This window comes from Papilio xuthus, unplaced genomic scaffold, assembly GCF_000836235.2.
Source record: "Papilio xuthus unplaced genomic scaffold, Pxut_1.1 DF827680.1, whole genome shotgun sequence".
NCBI lineage: Eukaryota > Metazoa > Arthropoda > Insecta > Lepidoptera > Papilionidae > Papilio > Papilio xuthus.
The window spans coordinates 2,825,718-2,839,059 of record NW_013530969.1 but is presented as its reverse complement, the minus strand read 5'-3'; the positions used below and the strand labels follow the sequence as shown (position 1 = coordinate 2,839,059).

The window sequence follows — 13,342 nt, the reverse complement described above, 5'->3', positions numbered from 1 at the left end:
GTCATCGGTAACAAAAGATACAATGGGTCGCGGCCGCGTGTCGAGAGACGCGTTGGTTGGGCGGCACCGAGCGTCACGAGATACCAAGATACCGCTAGCGCATGTGCGGTACATGCTACACACCGCATGTCGACGTGCGAATTCTGTTCGAGAGCGTGGAACCGCCAGCCGCTGCCGCGCCACAATAAGAGCAGCGAGTGTATTCCTCGCGGCAACATCGTGGTGCGTCGCCATGATGACCACAGTCACCAAAATAATTATTCAAATATCGGGACAATTAAATTTAAAACATGTTTTTAATACCTATCGACAATCTAAGCTATGCAAAATATCCGATACGTGATATTTAAGCAAATTTTTTCCCACCTTAAAATGCATTAGTACATAGAATTTTATTAGAAATGTGGACAGTCCTCAAAATATTTTAGAAATGGACAGCAGAGTGGCGCGCCGCGCCCGCTGCGGCCACTGCACTCGCTTCGATTTCACTTTTATTAGCAATCCACTTAATTGGATACCACTGTTGCGGCTTTATTCATTTCGCAGATTCATCTCGACCGCTATTTGGGAAGCGAAGAATAACTATTCTGAGTACTTTTAACGTACACAGTTATTCAATACTAGTTTCAAATTCCAGACCACACCTAGTATTTCATTTCTTCGTTAGAACTTGATTTTAAGCTTCACTACGACTCACAGATGATGTTTTTGTTTGCGTTTCGCATGCATTGGTTGAGGCTAAATGCAGCATAGAAAAAAAAGCTTTTGAAAGTTTATCACAAATATAGAAAATATACAACAGAGTCGAATTCTAGAGAAATTTTTTGATGTCTAAGAATTTTGATAGTTACAAAATTGTATTTGGAAAAAATCTACAGTTTATACATATAAAGTAAAGTATACAGTTAAAGTGTTTAAACATAAATTAAGAAAGCTGATCTCCAATTAATGGTTTAAATTATAAAGATAAAAAGTAAAGCGGTTGTTAAGATAATTAATCAACTTAAAGCTGTAACTGTATATCTTTTTGTTAAATTAAATATTGAAAATATATATATGCACATAAAAGTAAATAAAAGTATTTTCTTAAATCTTAATTCCAAGTAAAATAATTAAAACCAACTTTATAAGAAACTTTCGTTCGCACATTGAAACAACAACATAAACATATTTGTTTTTAATATTTTTTAATAATTAAAAACCAATAATTGCAAAATAACTTCCGCCATAAGATTTAAAAACTCGAAATATCACATTTACAACTGGAGCATAAAGTAACAAGCCATTTAATCACGAGCACGAGTTTTTTAAGAACAACATTTTAATCGCATTGTATGAAATTTATGGTTTTACCGTGAGTTTCCACTGTCGAATAACCTATACAAAAACATATTATTATCCTAGTTTTTTATAACGAATAAAGGGAATGACGCATATTATTTTACCAATTGTTCTATAGTGGAAAGTTTGAAACGTGCACTTTTTTCGACTAAAAGTCAATTATAAGGGTTAACGCGGACTCGTCAACTCCTTACCCAACCGGCATTTACCGCGGCATCTACTTAACACTCCGTTAACCTTTATGAACAACTACAAATATGGAAAGTACAACTAGTTCATAGTTAGTGGTGAAATAAATTAGTAGCTATCTGCTACTGCACCGCTTCCGGCTATGACAAGCTGAAGGTCGTTTCGACTACTGGAAAAGTACGAGACAAATTAAAACTTAATTTATACCTAAATTGTGCTCGTAATCCTACGTTCGACAACTCGATTAAAATGTAATAGACTTTTTATTGTTCTTTATCTAGTCTAATCGAAAAAAACTGGTATTGTTTACGATTCAGATTAATGTTATTGATTACTGAATCCATATTTCTATATATATTTTAAATAAAAACAACTGGGTTGGTTTGTGGTGCAACGAATTGGGAACACATTTTGAATTGAATATAAGTGAATCTATGCTGTATTACATACTAATACTTCTTTTAAGAGGTACCCAACGTAATAATTGTATACGATCTATGGTCTTCTCTATGGTGTTCTATAGTGTTTTCTCATGTGTTTTGTTTTGTTCGGAATTTAAAAAAAAATATTAGTGAAAATATGTGTAAAAAGTAACGTCATAGAAATTACACATTACACACACATGTACATAGAAAATAGCTTAACTAATTTACAATGATTGAAACCTAGTGTAGCGAGCACGATCTGTCTGTTGCGTTCGGAATGTAGGTAGTAATTTAGTCATTTAATTTCCGCATCGAATTCTCGATGAAGGACATTCGAAGTCGTTATCAAACTCGGCGCTCGTTTGGAATAACTTTATGTTTTTGTTGCATCCACACATACGTGCGCTCTCAAGATACGAATAGAAAACCAAAACGAAACTGTTTATAAGATGTACGTCAATCATGACTTTCACTTGCACTCTATCATCGAATATTTCAACAAACCAGTTCTTAATTTGAAGTCTCGTTTGCACTCCGACTAGTGGCTGATGAACAACACTTATCTTTATTATTAAAAAGTTAAAAATGTTTAACTATTCCATTCCAATTACACGTATTTATCTTCTAAATATACTTTTAATACTATGTTGTCAATTTGTTTCCCATAAATTTATTTAAAAAGTAAATATTAATGGCTTGTTCCATTCTTAGAATAAAACTGAAGTTTTGTTGATTTTTGTCATTTTTTTGTTATCAATTCTTTTAATCGTTTCAAAATACCACTTCTATTCCAATTGAATTTGAAAACAAAGCTTATCCCGTAACTGCAGTCAATAAGCAAAGCTCCCAGCGATTTAATTCCATCTTCAACTATTACTAAAAGTGAGAGCTTACTTTTTAAACTTATATAAAGTTTTTACTTCATTATCATAAGAAAAATAAAATTTAATGATAACTAAATAATGAAACAAAACACTAAATTACACAATATAATAATATATGTTAAATACCTTGTTTAAAATGCAGTTTTACTATCTAACTATCAAGGAAGAGTCGTATAATTTCTAATAATCGCTTTCTTAAAATAAAATTTAACAAACAACGTTATAAACATAGATTGTATCAATATGAGTTTCTCAAAGCAGGTAGAAATTAGTACTAAGGCTTTCACAAATTTACCAGATTGAAAGCTTATAAAGATAATAGCTGTCTAAGCTTCAGCGCCTTTAAAGTCACGACGAGATCATGAAACAAAGTCTAGGAAACTAAAAGTATTGTAACATTTAAGAAAGAAAATCTGCAGTTTATAATATTTTTTCTGTGAGGTTGCAGTGTCAAAGAACCTGTGTTCAAATATAATCAAACAACCTTTTCATTGCTATTACTAAAGGTAGCAAAAAACAGAGATAATAAATGATATTTTTAACATCAGTTTTAAATATTTTGTGTACACAATTTGAGTCACAACTTACAGCATTATAATTCTTAAAACATATTTTTAAATAATCTTTTAAAAAAAATTATGTAAGAGCAACCATAATATATATTTTCCGGGTACCAAATATATAATCAACGTTGTCTATGAGGTATAAAATTAAAGAGAGAAAGGAAGAAGAACCTTACCAGTTATGATGTAATTAGAAGCGCCTCTTCCTTATATTGATTTAGTGAACAAGCTACAGTAACTGGTTTATATTTATAGAATAATGTTCGGAGGCGTGTTCTCGGTCCTAATAAAGTTCTTCTAACTGTTCTTAGTAGTTTCTTAGAGAAGCGATTTTATTTTATTTTAAACTTTTTTGTTAATGATGCGATATGCATCATTGAAGTGTGTAGTGACGATAGACTTATTTTGGAGAAAGCCAAAGAGCAGGAGATCGCCTAATGCTAGTTGATAGCCCATAGACAACAGTAGAGAAACTTCAGATGTATTACTGATAAATATAAATTGTAAACGTGAAAGCTTAAAAAGACTAAATGCATTTGTTTTTCTAGTGCTCTCTATCATTTAAGACTTCAGTTAATTCCACTTAACATCAAGTGGAATTGTGTTCATACACTAGATTTAATAGTGGTATAAAAAGTATAGAATCAATTGAATTATTGCAGTCTATTCAATGAGACAATTCTTTTTGGCAGTTTTTCGATTTCATTACTTAAAGTTACACACTTCTACTAATAAAAATAACTGCAACGCAAGCAAAATGTAAACAAATACCTAAATGTATAACTTTAATGTATTGTTTGAAAACATGTTGAAAAAAAGTGAGAAAACATTTGCCTTATTTGGTCCAAATTATTAGTTATTTTACAACGAAATGGATTGTACTAAAGAATTGTCTTCATATATTTATTAGCGTTTTAACTAAAGTTAATATATATAAGTTTCGATGATAAGACAGGTAACATCATTATGTTGCTAGTCATTACGGATACATGGCACATAAACCTTTGAACACATTTGACACACATTCAACATTGGTTGGCCAGTTCTTAGCGAATAGCTCGTAATGGTAATTTTCGACAATTGAGAAGAAGTGTTACATACTTGTTCGGCTAAAAAGCGTTTCTCGCATATCTACAAATAGCAAAGAAACATTTATCGTAAAAATTACTAAGTATAAAATGTAGTTGTACCGAATACATGTTAATTTGTTGCGGAATCCGAGAGCAATAACCGACGACGGTGCTAGCGGTATTCGGCGGTTTCTTCGCCTCTAATATTCGACAAAAACAACCCGCGAGGCGACATGTGTGCGTGTGCGCGTGTGTGTGCCGTTCGGACATGCGAGTGACGACACATTCGGCCGAGATATGTTTGCATGGCGGCTCAAGTTTATTTTATCTTATTGAAGTTTAATATGCACAGATTAGTCACACTTCGGTCTTTAAGATCGAACAAAGTTTTCGGCTGTCATATGTAACTGAAACTCATTTTTTGTAACTTATAAAATATCCATTACATGCGTTTTACTTATTTCTTAAGTTTGACAAGGCATCAACGAGATTAATTATTGATTCCTGAATATTACAGATTTAACTGAACTAAAACTCATTTTTGACGCTCTAACATTGACGTCTAAGATGCTTAATCTAATCTTATTTATTTCACTAAACTCATTAGATACCAGATATTGTTCAAGCCGCACTCATATTCAAGGCCGGTCACAGACAAAACTTTAGGCTATAGAAATAAATCAATAGTTATTATTATTTATATTTACAAATTTTATCTTTCTAAATATTAGCTTTTACACCGTTTGGTTTTAAAAAATACATAATGTATCTCTCATATATACATTAAGACGCAATCCGGATCACTTCCGCTATCCGCCGGCATGAAGCGTGTCTTTCGATACAAAGTCACATCTCGTTGTTGATGCTTATTCAAATTATTGGTGCATGTTTAATATGGTCATCTCTCACATCGATAAATAATATTTTATTATCATATATAAACCTTAATGTTTCCAAACATGTTTCACCCTCATTATTCAATTGTGTCACATTGTTGTGACACATCTTTGTATTAAATAAAAGTCATTTCAAGAATTAAATTGTCCACTGTACGCTTATTAGGTATCGTATTTCAATAAAGATTTCTAATTAACAGCTTGTCATGTTGAATTTACATATTTATAGTTTTAATAATTTAGAAACAATATTTTCGATAGTAAAATCAGCTACGTTTTTTTATATTTTTAGAATAATTTATTGAAGCAAAATAATTTTATTTAAAAGACCAATAAATCGATGATAACACGTTACTTAGAGGTACCTAAGAAAATTCATTAACACAAAACTATTGAACGCGAACGGCAAGTGTTCTGCATGTGTCATGCAGCAAGAGAACACTTTCACTGCAAGGAATGTGTAATCTTCCAATATAGTATTATAGGCAATATACGTAAATTTGCTAACTGAACTCAAGTCAATTTCCTCACGATAAAAGTAATGATCACTGATGTACTCAGCTTTCTATAATTTAACTCAAAATCTACATGTCATGTATTAAAATAGTCACACATTTGTATTCCCGTGAGAAATTGCCTACACACTAATGGGTTTTGATAACACTGCATCTGCTAAACTATAAATTCAAATCTAAGCAGCAATCACACACAATTTCATTAAGTTAAATCAAAAGTTAAACATACATATTTATTGATTAAAAAAAACGAACCATATTATTACAATATTTTAAGCACAGTGTACTGGTCAAAATAATATAGAAACAAAAGATTTCGTCGAAACAAATGACTAAGCACTAAAAATAGTGTAGAGTTTACGATCAACAAAGAGCAATGGGGCTGTCGGTTAAGTTTCAGGGCCAAAGGTTAAACATAATGGTAGAGCAAGGACAAACATTTTCTGCGCAGGAGAGCCGAGAGCGTCGCGGTCGACTGAACGCAAATCTTCCGCCTAGCGCCTCGACAACTACAAAGGGTCAAGGCACAATGTCGGTCATTTCGATTCGATTAGCAGAAAAGTCAATGTTTTGATACGGTGAATTTCAATGAAATCGGTTTATGTATTAAATATATTAAATTAAATATCACCTACCTCATTTCACAAAAAAATATGAATAAATCTATACTTTTAATATCAATTTTCAATTTTGTGATTGATTCTCAATTAATACCGTTTATTACACATAATAGCGTCTTGTACGACCTTACATAATGTTTACGAAGGTTACCGACTTTGGGGTTGTCAATTCAAAATCTTCCTTTTCAACCTGTGACCTGTTAATGTTTTCAAGAGATTTTTGTTACAAGACGTATTAGTAAAGTTAAAATAATATGCCGCCGAACCGTATGTTGAATTACGTATTCAAACTCCTTATTGGCCATATATTAATCATTCTGCTAAAGAGGTGTCATACTGGCCACTGAGCAACTTTATCTTTTTAATTATGAAAATTATAGATGCAAAAATAGTGGAAAATAGCGCGGAAAGTTTACAAGTTAACAACGAAATATAATAGTAAATATTGTTGAAAATACTCATATAGTTTTGACAAAAGTATTTTAACAACGAAAGTTGAGAAATTGCAAAGAATATGGAGAAACCGCGACATTACAAAAGCGATTAAAACTCGGCTTGTACGATCGCTTGTATTCTCCATATTCCTTTATGCGTCCGAAACGTGGACCCTACGAGAGAGTGAGAAAAAGAAGATAGACGCGCACGAGATGTGGTGCTGGAGAAGAATGCTGAAAATACCTTGGACCGCATTCCGGACAAACAAGTCAATCCTCGAAGAACTCGGCATCAAGCAGCGTCTGTCATGCATTGTTCGGGTTCGCATACTCACTTTTTTTGGTCACGTCTGTAGACGTGATGACGAATCCATCGAGCGCTTGGTGGTGCAGGGGAAAGTTGAGGGCAATAGACCACGAGGAAGATCGCCTATGAGGTGGACCGACCAAATCAGAGCGGCTGTGGATGTCCCCCTGCACCAATGTACAAAAAAAGCAGCGACTAGGGAGGAGTGGCGGCGCCTGGTAAAGCGGGTCACTGATACGTGATGACCACGACCAGTCTGATAAGACTGCAACGACAAAGAAGAAGAAGAATTTTAACAACGAATAAAATGCATTTTTACTGCCGTGCTGATGTTATCAATTTACACACCGACTATATGTGGGAAATAATCTGTATGTAATGATCCTAGATAGCAACAAAAGATATTAACATATTTTAATAATTAATATATTCTGTTACATGACATTATCGCTTGTATATTTTAATAGTTTTACTGATTCAAATATATTGTCACATATACCTATTTTTCGAAAATAAAATTTATATAAATGACTGTACATTAGGTATATTTATATAATATTTATTAATAAGTTCCATCTTTAATCTGGAAGCAGATTAAGAAAACTACATCCTTCTGGTGAACTAAGCACGAAAACAGAGTAGCAATTCTGCAATCTACGTAGTAATTTTATTTTAATTAAGATATGACCTCAATATATTAGCGAGCTATAAAATGTTTTAGTACAACCGAACGATATAATATAATTAAAGGCTATTAAACATACTTTACTACCAACCAGCCAAACCTTAAATAATTATTTAATTGCGAATATAAGATACATGTTAACAAATTATAATTTTACTTCATTGTAAAACTATTGGATTGTATTATTTTAGGACGTTCAGTTCACACATAACTCCCTATTCTAGGTCGATTAAATATAACGAGAATACAGGGAATGCAAATCCACTACTGCTTTAATTAAACTTCTATATCGATAACGCTAAAGGCCAACATACACGAACTGCTTCGGTTGGCGTACAGTCCGCAGTGCTTATAGCAGCGACTGCAAACTGCGTACTAGGCACAGCGATTCTACGAAATATAGCATACATGGACTGCTAAAGCGACTTAATTTTTGTTTACAAGTTCTATGTTAAGAAATAATACGCATAAAATATAAAACGTAATAACATGTCCCTGAAAACTTTAGTCCACTTTTGCAGCTATGAAACGAAAATTAAACATTTAATATATAAATTAAAACACAATATATAATAATTAGCTTGTGTAGTACAGTTTTTAGCGTAAGCATTAAATAAAAATAATTAAATTAAAGCACTTCTGGTCTATATCGATTCGACGTATAAGATAAAAACGTCAAGGTGAATTTGACATTACTTTTTATATTCACGATTGGCTCTGTTTATACAAAAGTAATCACGTCACTTTAGCAAAAGTTAATTATATATTTTTTATTTAAATAGCAATAATATGTACTATTAAATATCATTAATACATGTTAATATGATAAACAATAAGATATAATCGAGTTAGTAGTAGAGTTATGTTTGTGATGCGTGCCAGACACGGCACTGTTGATATTATCGTAATAAGTTTCGAAATAAGCGGTTTTGGTAACTCGTGTCTGAATATGGCTTAAATTTGTAGGCTATTAAATCATGTAGGTAAACTCTTTACGGGCATTTGCAAACGATCCATTTGCTTATCGCATAAATTGACGACCGTTTATGCTTTAATATTTATAACACGGAGTCATTTATATGTTTTAGAATAACTGCACATTTTTCATTGCGGCATCATCATGGTATAAAGTATTAAAAACAGGCAAAAGTTATTTTAAATCCTTATTAGATAAAAATGTAAATACCTGGTTATATTTGGTATTTAAACACATGTATAATACAACTATCTCATATTACATATTATGTACTCATTTATTAATTATTCATTAGTTGTATTTGCACGAATCAAATTTGTGTAGCTTTCCATTCAGTTTTTGGGTACTAAAATGGCAACAAGTTAAACAAATACATAGTTATATTACAATACAAAATGTATTTCTCTTCTGTATAATTTATCGATTAAATTGTAAAAAAATAATATTTACAAAAATATCTAAGTACAGTTAACATTTTATCGCGCTTTATAACTTTTCTTGCTTTTATTTTTAAAATAACTTGTTACATTTAAATATCAATATCCATGAGAAGTCATATAAAAAAGTCAATCAATTGAAAAAAGGTATTTAAATTACGATATAATTTAGTGCCAAGTATGAACAACTTTATTGTTAGAAGAAAAGACATCAACGCGCACGTCACATTTCAAAAACAAAACGAACCGTAAAAAGAATTGACAAACAAAGCATTCAACTAGAACCGTTTTTATACTGCAATAAAAAGTGATAAGATAATTTGTTAAACTGCCAAAAGCTAATCAGTTGCATCAATATTGTGTGCAACCTTCGAGTTAACAAGCATCTTGCCATTGTTATCAGTGACCCTGTGTAACATCCTTCTTTTCATCGTGTTACAAGATGAATCTCCCCTAAAAAAACTCATTTACGGTAAGTTATACTCATATAATAAGGCCGTTATGAATACGCACGGCTGATAATGATATTCTTTACTAATTTTACTTGTCTAAGCAATTTTATTCATCTTTTTACAAATTTAATTTATCTAAGGATCGCGTCAATAAGTTTTTGCACTCCCGTACATACCTATAAATAATTTTATAGTCTTCGCGGTTAGCACACTATTTGTTCATATTTTGTCAACAAAAGACAAACACAATAATTGGACATCGAATAAGACATTATTACGTTACCATCTTCATGTACTAGAGATAAAAATAGATGGTGTGAATATGGTTACTTAACACCAAATTTCTCTCTGTTTTGTCTTTAAGTACACGGTCTTATATGAAAAACAATAATGTCCATAGTTGTTTGTTTGAAAAAATTTGTAATGATTTATATCAAGAAAAAAAGATACATTTTGATTAAGAATGATTGAACATTGAAACACAGTTATCATTAATATCAGTATGTAACATATATATAACCGTACATCAGGAATACATAAGCCTTTTTATTATACTACTTACGATATTAACTCATTTATTTTTTGGAACTTTAACATTAGGTACAATATCAACACTATTGTATTGATTGGCAATCCAGTAATTATTTCAATTGCTATATACTGTGCATGTCTTTTTTTTAAATAATGATGAACGTTGACGTTGACGAACAACTAGGTTTTACAACATAAAAAAAACATTTTGGTTGGAAAACTGCAGGAAAAAACACTTAGAATATCCTTATGTTCTAAGTGTTTTATTAGAAAAAACATTATAGGATATAGGATACTACGAAATACCAAAGCAATCAGGTATATAATCATTTAATAAGCAAGCAATTGCCTACCAATACGAAAACGAAATGACTGCTTGTAATGGTTGAGTATAAGAAGAATATATTACTATTCCATTCTTATGTATGTATATAAATGTTATTAAACATCAATAACTCTGTAACTAAATTTGCATGCGTTTTAGTTCGCTTAAATACAAGATATGTATATTTTATATAGCCAAAATACTATCATTGACAAGAATCAATTAAAGTTAGTCATCCAAAAGAAGCATATTTTTAAAAATATTTGGGTTCATAACTATGTTTCCAAATCGATTAACACGTGGCTTTGTGTTTCAGTAGTTAGTTATGTTACGTGTTAAATTTACATAAATAAATAATATTGTTAATTTCTTCTAGAAAGCATCGATTACTTTTGTCTTATTAATAAAGCAGAAGTTAAGTGTATTGCTAGACGGCAATGCTTAGCTATTGTACGCTTCTAAGAATTTCGTGTACATGTGGCAGCTACTTTATAACTTTTCTAACAAAGATTGCAGCACACTTATTGTAAATCTTATTTCAAATATTTATCAATAATAGTATTTTTAGAACGATTTACGTTATTTCAAAAACTAAAATCACAGTAAAAATAAAACTTTAATTATTACTAATAGTATACATAACTAATTATTATAAAAAATGAAAAGCACAGACGATTCAGGAACAAAGATTATTTACTTAAGACCACAGTTTATACGTGCTGTATATAAAATCAAATTGGAATTTGTCTACTTGTATTAGTCATTTACCAACACTGCATGTATGTGTGGGTTTGCGTACCGACAACCTCACGTTCGAAGCGAATCTTGTTATTTATCAAAAACATTACAGTGCAATTTTTAAATTAGAAAAACTTACCTTAGCCAATGGAGATGCGATCCAAAAAGTATGAGAAATCGGATTAGCACTTCAGTGAAATAAGCACGAGTTGTAGCACTTTGCGTCTACGTTAGAGAACAAGACTTGAATATAAAGTTTATAAACAGCCCGTTGTGTGCACAGCGTTGGAACTATCGAACCCCGGTGTGTAGATGTAGGGCAGGGGGTGCGACGAAGTCAGGGAGGCTCCGGGGCGCAAGCCGAGGCTGCTCAGATCGGTGTCGGGTGCCGGCGGCGCGCGGGTGACGGTCCAGCGTCCGGCCGCACAACGCGCCTCGCAACGGTAAACTGGCCGCCCGCCGCCCGCAGCCCTCCGCCCGCCGCCCGCGCCGACGCAGCCTCTCCCTCGCTCGTATGAGTGCCTCCAACCTCCCTCCAAACAAATAGTACCGTACGCCGCACTTCTGTCTCGGTAACTTTTATTATACTTTTATTAGTGTTGCCTCGGGCCCGCGTCTGTGTGTTCTATTCCACCAACACACGGGCGCGCGCGACGTGGCGGATACGTGTGGGTGTTCGACTTGGTAAAGTACCTATGCGTGCTTTGATCTTACGATTCGGTATGCACGGCCGCGCCGCCACGCCGCCAAGCCGCCGTGGTCGCACCACCGCACGTAGCACCGAGCCTGTGTTTTACTTCTATAATATCTAGTCAATAATTTTAGTTTGCTGTTTGTGCAATAACATACGTCGAACTGTGCGGTATAAAAAAGACTAAAAACCGGTACGGAACAGTTCTACGTGTGCACTTTGAAAATATTGCATTTCTTATTCTTCCTACGTTTCCTTGTAAATAGCGTTGGTCACCGAAACTTTTATTATACATAACACGCTTTGATGCTGGCTTTGAAAGAAATGACACAGACAATGTGAAAAAAATAAAAAAACAAATCTAATTACAGTCTATGGACTTCCGAGAGCACTTTCACACTCAAGGCTATCCGGAAGATCTGGAATTCGCCGCTGAATTTTTCCACTGACAAACAATCATGATTAAATTTCTTTGTTGTAATTGTAACAATACACAGTGTATTAAGAATTGTTTGTATTAGTAAGAATAAAAAATTAACGCATCTCTCACTCTCAAAATATCTGTGTATTAATATGTATTAAAACACTTTGGTTCCCTCTAACAAATTTAATTTTGTGACCATCTTGGCCTTACTCATTTCTTTGTTTTTTATTAAAAGTGATATGAAATAAAGCCCTTACACAAAGGTACGTTGGATTAGCGATATCGCTATCAGTAGGATTTATTCAATGAATTATTTTTTTCGGCAATCATAGATTTTTTATCATACAGAACATTGACTTAAAAATTCAATGTTATTAACCCTATTTTTAAATTAAAAGTTAAGATGTATACTTTTATATCCATTTACTTTTTTTTTACCTATGTACAATTTACTTTCTAAATTCAAGTTCTTTTAACAAATTACACATCCATACATAACTTTTTTTTCTTTTAAAAGGAATTAATTAAATGCCTCATAAATATTTAGTCAATTTCTAGTTTTTAAATCCGCTTCTTATTAGGAAAATTAACTTTAAGCTAAAGTAACGCTACGAATAATGCGCCAAAACCAGTAGTTTCGTATTATAAGAGAAGGTATTCGACGGCATAATAAATATTGGTAAAGATGCATCATCATCAGTAAACGTCTTAATTAACTACCATCCATGATCCATCTATCTCCCACAGACCATACGTCATATACTGCGTCGTTCCAGTCCATGGGCTTCACTTATATGTTTGGCTTAATCTGCCTACGACAACTTACTAGAAAGTTGATT

General features: G+C 32.6%; 1 protein-coding gene across 1 annotated transcript in view; it reads right to left on the bottom strand.

The window, feature by feature from the left end:
* Window positions 1-11,817, bottom strand: part of LOC106117411 (zinc finger and BTB domain-containing protein 5) — a 52,418-nt gene extending 40,601 nt beyond the window's left edge. Inside the window, exon 1 of the mRNA XM_013311715.1 lies at window positions 11,528-11,817. The gene's annotated coding sequence lies outside the window, so the exon portion shown is untranslated. The remainder of the gene's footprint in view (window positions 1-11,527) is intronic.
* Window positions 11,818-13,342: the final 1,525 nt, after the last annotated feature.